Below are 7,403 nucleotides of genomic sequence, written 5' to 3'. Positions count from 1 at the left end.
CACATTCAAATAGTGAAAAACCTTATTTTGGCTATCAGATTGGAAAAAATTTTGAACATAATGTTAAGAGTTGTTTAAGAGGTGAGAAAGTGAGCACTTGAGTACTGTTGATGGCAGATCTGAGAGTCATTTTTTGGAAGGACAGTTGGGCAATATGACCTAGAATACTTAACAAATGAAAAGTATTCTTTGACACTATCATTTTTAGGATTTTTTATTAGTAAATGAATCAAGTATGCATGTAAAGATTTATGTATAAAGATGGAGCATTGTTAATAGTGGCTATTAATTGAAGCCAATTAAATATCTGAAAAAGGATAGCATAGTTTGTCCATGCAATGAAATATGATAATTAACGAAAATAATAGCAAAGAAAAACAAGTGTTAGAAACAAAAAACATTTAGTATACATTATTTTAAAATTTTTTACCTTTAAACTTTTTATTTTGTATTGGAGTATAGCTGATCAACAATGTTGTGGTTGTTAAGATGACAAAGTAAGAAATATAGTAGAATCCACATTTATCTTTATTTGTACTTTTGTGTTCTTAAAAAAATCTAGAGAGGCAATTACCAATATGCTAACTTGGTGTTGGCAGAACCCATGATTCTTATTTCTTTTTTTCTCTTTTTAAATATGTACTTCAAATATTGCTTGTGTAATGAAATGAAGTCAATTACTACAGATGTCTATAGAATGAAATTTTTTTGTGGCTATTAAAATCTGTGATTCCCTGGTGGTCCTGTGGCTAAGACTCTTCACTCCCATTGCAGGGGTCCCTGGTTCAATCCCTGATCAACAAACTCATGGCAGGAGTGGAGGAGGCCAGGGATGGGCCTCCTGCCTGGTTTGTCTCCCAGACATTCCTCTTCCTTCCTGGGAATCCTATAAACTTAAGCAGTTAAAGCTTTTTACAATTTCTATCTGCAAATGAATGCAATTTATTCTCAGAGACTATTTGAAATGAGAGTTGTAAAGACATCTGAAAATTATGAAACATTTGCTTTTAAAAATGCCCATGTAAATTCACCCTACCACAAAGGTTTGTGGAGGAAGGGTAGAAACTTGGATGAAGTGATCCAGGCATCATTGCCCTGGGTGTGTTAAGATTTGCTGTAGTGGTTTCAGGGGAACCAGGAGGGCTCTGAGTGGAACATGGGGATTTCAGTAAAATATGGATCTGGGTTGCATTTTTAAGCTTTCTTCATTTGGAGATGACTGCTTGCCTGACAGCTCAAGAGAATTCCGAGAGCTTCCTGGACTTAAGGGCTTCCCTGATAGCTCAGATGGTAAAGAATCTGCCTGCAATGCAGGAGACCCCAGTTCTATTCCTGGGTTGGGAAGATCTGCTGAAGAAGGGATAGGCTACCCACTCCAGTATCCTTGGGCTTCCCTTATAGGTCAGCTGGTAAAGAATCCGTCTGCAATGTGGGAGACCTGGGTTCGATCCTTGGGTTGGGAAGATCCCCTGGAGAAGGGAAAGGCTATCCACTCTAATATTATGGCCTGGAGAATTCCATGGACTATATGGTCCTTGGGGTTGAAAGGAGTAGGATATGACCGAGTGGCTTTCACTTTCACTTTTTACTTTCCTGGCCTTAACTGGTTTATGAGGCTGGCAAGCAGAAGACTGGGTAGCCCATGTGTGGAGGGCTGGGGGGAGGCTCTCATTCACCAATGTTGTTATTTTATTAGCCCTAGTGGCTCTCTACCCAGAGGGGTGGTTATTTCATTGAATATTAGGGGCTATGCAGAGGCACGTAGCTGGCTCCTAGAGCTGTGGGTAGGGCCCACCTGGGTCAGCACTCCAAACCACGAGACATCTGTTAAAAAGTTGAGTTTTCCAACTTGCAGGCATTCCTGATGGCTGATAGAGAGCTGCCAGACTTCCTTTAATGGTTCCATGGGTCTCATTTGACATGAGTACTTTGACTTTTGGAATTCAAAGGGATGTTCTTGATCTGCTTGATTTGTAAATGAGTGTGTTCTTAACCATTTGCCTGGCAGTTTTGTGTTTTAGAACAGTCTTCATCAATCATCATAAATCACAGAAGAGAAACTTTTCCTCTACTATAGTTGAATTATCAGCAGTTGTAGATGGATGCTACAACTGGTAGGCTTGGGAGGAAGTCGGCCTGGGGACCGGTGCACATGCCCAGGTCTCTGGCAGGAGTAGGGAGCCGTTCTCTGCAGGAATGCTGTGGAAGGGGCAAGGTGGGGCCAGGTCCACCGGGCATCATCGGGGGCTGTTGGTAAAGAGAAACTGGCTGATGGTGCGAGGTGACACCTCATCAGAGTTTTGATATGCGTTTCTCTAATAATGAGAAATGTTGAGCATCTTTTCCTGTGCCTATTGGCTATCTGTATGTCTTCTTTGGAAAAATGTCTGCTTAGGTATTCTGCCCATTTTATTTAAAAATTGGGGTGTTTGTTTTTCTGATATTGAGCTATATGAGCTGCTTATATTTATTGGAGATTATCCTCCAATAAAAAAAATTGAGGGAAGCTGACTAGAGACTGGTCCGCACTGTGCCTCTCGGGGAGACTCGCAGGGTGGATAGGCCTGAGCTTTGCACTGGTCCGTGAAGCACCATCTGGGTGCCCCCTTCTGGTCTCAAAGCTTCTGTTGGATGTAATTAGAATATATTCTCTTCTCTGCCAACACACACTATAAAGAAAGTTGAGGTCTTCCTATTGAAGGCAACAGAAAGCATAAGAAATACTATTAGTCAGCTGATGAGACTGTACTGAGTATCTCTGAAGTTCTCATTGGTATTTTCCCCACACTGAAATGGTACCTTAGACAAAATCGTGTCGGTTATGCCAAATTAAGAAGTGAATACACCCACATGTTTGGCACACATGAGGCTTTTATTTCACAATCTGTTTAATCTTCTTGTGCTTTCCAAGGGAGGCTCGTTGTAGGAGTGTGTATATATCTTTGACTTTCAGTCAGGTTATAAAAAAAATCTAGGTCTAGAGTTTGAAAGTACAGAAATAAAATACTTGAAAAAAAAAAAAACCAGGATAACAAACTCACAAGGAAAGAAAGTATTGGTTTCAATTTTAATTTTAATTTAACCATTTTAATTTTCTTGCAGAGTTTTATAGAGTTCCAAATATCTAGCTCAAAGTATTCGTCACATTATATATACAATTATAGGAATCCACACCATTCTATTTCACATAAAGCTGAAAATTAAATTTCAAGTAAAAGTTTATATTTTATTATTTGGTGACACCTCACTCACCGTAGCACATAATCCATAATTTAATAAATTATAGTGAATTAATTATATAAATTAATAAAGATAACTTATCTTTGTCTGCTTTTTCCCTACTTGTGGGTCACACTTGTCTATTTCTTTTTATGTCTTATCATTTTTTGTTGAAACTTTGAAATTTTAAGTACTATAAAGTAGTATAGAGGCAAAACTGTTTTCTGAATTTTCCCCCTCAGGGTTTTTGTTTGTTTACTAACTTTCTTATGAAGTCTATCTCACTTGTGGTATGTGGCTATATTTTCTCACTTAAGGAAACATATATAACAATAAATTAACATGTTATGATATTATTTCTAAGCTTGGTTTCCCAGGTCTTGTTTTTGTGTCTGCATGATTTAGTGGCCAGCAAGTGATTCTTCAGAGACTGTGTTTACAGACTTTTAGCCAGACAGGTTTCTACCTGATGTGGATAGATCTGTGTGCTGTTTTAAGGATGCTCTGGCTTTTGTTCTTCATAAGCCTCCCGCTGGTCCCACCCCCACCCCCACCCCGCCCACCACACATGTCCACCAACTCCAGGTCAGCCAGAGATAGGTGGAATGGTTATAAGGTACCTCCATGAGTGCTCACTTCTTGCATTTCCCTATTAAATTTCTGGCTAGTCCTCTAGGCTGATGTTTGCACCAGATAGAATCACTACCTCAAAGACTGTTGTAATGTCTGACCTTCCTTGTTTGGTCACCACTGAGATTGTTGCCTGTCATTCACTGAGCACCAGGTTTTCACCTTTAGCTCCAAACTAAACCATCCCCTTCTGGCAGTGAAGCTGCTGGTCATCCAGTCTGTTCCGCCTGTTAGATAGACCTAACTATGCTAACTGATCTGAGAGGGTGAGGGAGCTTGATGGGATCAGCCCTGGGAAAATACACTGTAGATTCCAACTGTTCTCCAAAAGCACTGGTTTTTGACGCTTCATCACTTGCTGTTGTTTGCTTTCAGTTGCTGTCCAGGGTCCTGAAATAGCTGTTACTAGCGTTCTGTATTTTAGTTGCTTTCAGAGAGAGGCTTTGGTGACCTCCTCTCATGCCAGAGGTCTACCTTACCTCAATTATTTTTGTATCCCGAGAAACTATTTTCTTATTTGTTGCACAAAGAGTTCTCGATGTGTAATAATTGGCCTCTGATATTTAAAATGTGATTTTCCTTGAAGGTCAATTTCAGGCAAACTGTTTAGGAGGAGAATTTGCCTTCAGAGAAAACAATAGCAGTGGGGCCTCTTTTAACAAACCTTGACAACCAATTCACTACATCAATCGATAATTTAATTAAATATTATGTAAACCAATGAACATTGAGAATGAAAAGAGAGTTATTTCTATGAAAACAAAATTGCATGCTTTGAAAAGACTCAGTAAATGTGCTATTGAACTGGGTGTGGGTGAGATGACTATAAATGACTGCAGAAATACAAAACAATTTGGAAGGATTGTGTGTTCAGATTACCTCATAATTGTCCTTAACATTTTACTTTGCTTGAAAGTAATGGAAACTGGAAATTGAAGACGTGAATTGTGAATGTGGCTTTTGAAGAAATTGATGGAGAACTTTTATCAGTGTTCTAATATTCAAAGAAGACATCTTGGCTCCACATTAAAAGTTAGCAGGAAAAAAGCATGTTTATATTTTAAGTTACAATGAACTATTTAGGGTGTTTTGTATCACTTCTTAAAAAGCAATTCCATGCTTTAGCTAAGTTTTTTAAAAATATATTTATTTATTTGGCTGTACTGGGTCTTAGTTGCAGCATCAGGATATTTGATCTTTGTTGTGGCCTAAGGGATCTTTCACTGTGACTTGTGAACTTTGGTTGCGGCATGTGAGATCTAGTTCCCTGACCAGGGATCGAACCTGGGCCCTCTGCATTAAGAGTGTGGAGTCTTAACCACTGGACCATCAGGGAAGTCCCTAGCTAAGGTTTTGATTGACCAAATTATTACCAGTCCCAATTAGTCTCTATGCTTCTATTGCTCAGTTAAGACCTTAACGGAGGGCTTAGTAAAGCTGGCTGCCAACTGCCTGCCTCAGATCCTCCCCGAGACCCTGCTGTTGACCTTTTGAGTTAGATCAAGGCTCACCACTTCATCTCCCACTTCACAATGGAGGGAGATAAGTAGACTAGGGTGGGGATCCTGAGGAGTCTAGAGTCACTGTGTCAAGCCAGGGAAACTTTACAGAAAGGAGCAAAGAACTTCATGATATTTCAGCTGTTTGGAAACTCTTGGTGTTTCCATGTTGACTGAAACTGCTCCTGGTCCCATCCTGGGAGGACCCGGGAGTGAGCAGCTTGATACCTTAGGGACAAATATTATCATTCCCTTGACTCTCAAGGGGCAGATGTGAGCATTCTGATGAATAAATTCTGATGCATATAATGGGGGACAGAAATACTCCTATCTGTCCACTGTTGTATGCAGCAGAGTTTATGCATCCCATGTCCTATTTCCTTGTGCTAAATCGTTTCCATCATGTCTGACTCTTTGTGACCCTATGGACTGTAGCCCGCCTGGCTCCTCTGTCCATGGGATTCTGCAGGCAAGAATCCTGCAGTGGTTTGCAATGCCCTCCTCCAGGGGATCTTCCTGACTGAGGGATTGAACCTGCGTCTCTTACAGTCCCCTGCATTGGCAGGCTGGTTCTTTACCACTAGCACCACTCGGGAAGCTAATCTGAAAACTCATTCCCACTGAGAAGTTAGGGAAGATTGTCCTAACTTCTGACTTTTTGAATAGACCTTTTGAAGACAGAAAAGGATTACACAAATGTGGGGTTTTAGGCACTTATGTTAGTTGATAGGGGAGAACATTTTTGTTGGCAAGACTTTCACTGCTACTCAAACAATATTACAGAGGAAGTTGCTCAGTCTTTCTAGACTCCCAACTAAGGCAGAGCTAACTATCCTGGCCACCACAAAAAGAATGAGGCTCAGAGAAAGTGTGTAAGATTGCAATACTTTTGAAAATCTGCTTATTTTGATAATGGATTGAGAGATCACAGGAAACTTTTTATGTTTTGTCAAAAGCATTGTGCTTGTTGAAATCTATACTTACATCCATTAAAAAAAAAAAGAGTGGCTGAGGGAGAATTTGAAAGTTCCTTGCCTTATTGAAAGTCTTGTAATTTAGCTGGAAAAAGCTTGGTGCTTCTTATTAGCTCCTTGAGTCTGAATCTCGACCTTGATGCTCACACTTGCATCCACAGCAAGGAAACTGATGAAGATTCGAATGAACAAGTGACCTTGGGAGGACAGTGGGACCCCTCTCTCTTCAGAGGCACTGGGCTCAGGAGAAAAATCTTAATCAGAGTGCTGAGGTCCTGAAAGGTGTATGGATAAGAAGGTCACAGATCAACAGTCTTGAAGTTTTCTGTCGAGAATCAGAGCAGGGCCTTTCTGTTTCATGGGGAGAGAGGAAAAGAGAAATGACTTGATTCACCTCCTGAGACCCCCTTTCACCTCCTGCCTCATTCTGTATGTCTCCCCCCAACCCTTCCTTTCTAGCTTTTTGCAACATTACCCAATGAGGAGGGAGAGAAGAAGCCAGTAGAAGAGACGGGGGGCGGGGTGCATGAGCTCCTCCCTCCTTCATGACATGAGAGCCCTCCCTTAAAGGAAACAATGCCACCCCCCTGTCCTGTCTGAAGGCTGCTTTCTCTCAAGCATCGTCCTTTCACTCCATCACTTTGTTTGTGTTTCCCTTATGGCTTGCTATTGATAGCAGGTGTATTTTTATTCTTTCTTTCTCTCCAGTTCTGTCTCCCTCTTCCTCTTTCTCTCTCTAGCTTCTAGCTTTGGTCTGGTCCTGCTGAGAGAACATAATACCGCCTTATTTGTGACTCTGCAGTCATTTCCATGGCAACCGATCCATGGCCCAGGTATGAGTCTGAGCCTTCGCAGTGGGATGGTGCAAGAGAAAGTCCTTTGTTAAAGCCGAGAGGCAGCAGGCTTCTTCCTACAGCCCCAGCCCAGGGAAGAACTTCTGCAGGAGTCAGAGGAGGGATGCAGCAATTCCAAGCAGGGTTCCCAGCTTTATCACATTTCCCCAGCATACGTGAAGTACCTGTAGACCAGTACACATACAAGTGTGCGTGTACACACACACACACACACACACACACACACA

General features: G+C 41.1%; 1 non-coding gene across 1 annotated transcript; it reads right to left on the bottom strand.

The window, feature by feature from the left end:
• Positions 1-5,112: 5,112 nt before the first annotated feature.
• TRNAK-CUU lies at positions 5,113-5,185 on the bottom strand. Its single transcript has one exon. It is a non-coding gene; the product is annotated as a tRNA-Lys (tRNA).
• Positions 5,186-7,403: the final 2,218 nt, after the last annotated feature.

The sequence above is a fragment of the Oryx dammah genome, unplaced genomic scaffold (assembly GCF_014754425.2).
Source record: "Oryx dammah isolate SB20612 unplaced genomic scaffold, SCBI_Odam_1.1 HiC_scaffold_9, whole genome shotgun sequence".
In the NCBI taxonomy this organism is placed as follows: Eukaryota; Metazoa; Chordata; class Mammalia; order Artiodactyla; family Bovidae; genus Oryx; species Oryx dammah.
Note: the sequence above shows the minus strand (reverse complement) of the source record. Positions and strands in the feature narration are given on the sequence as shown.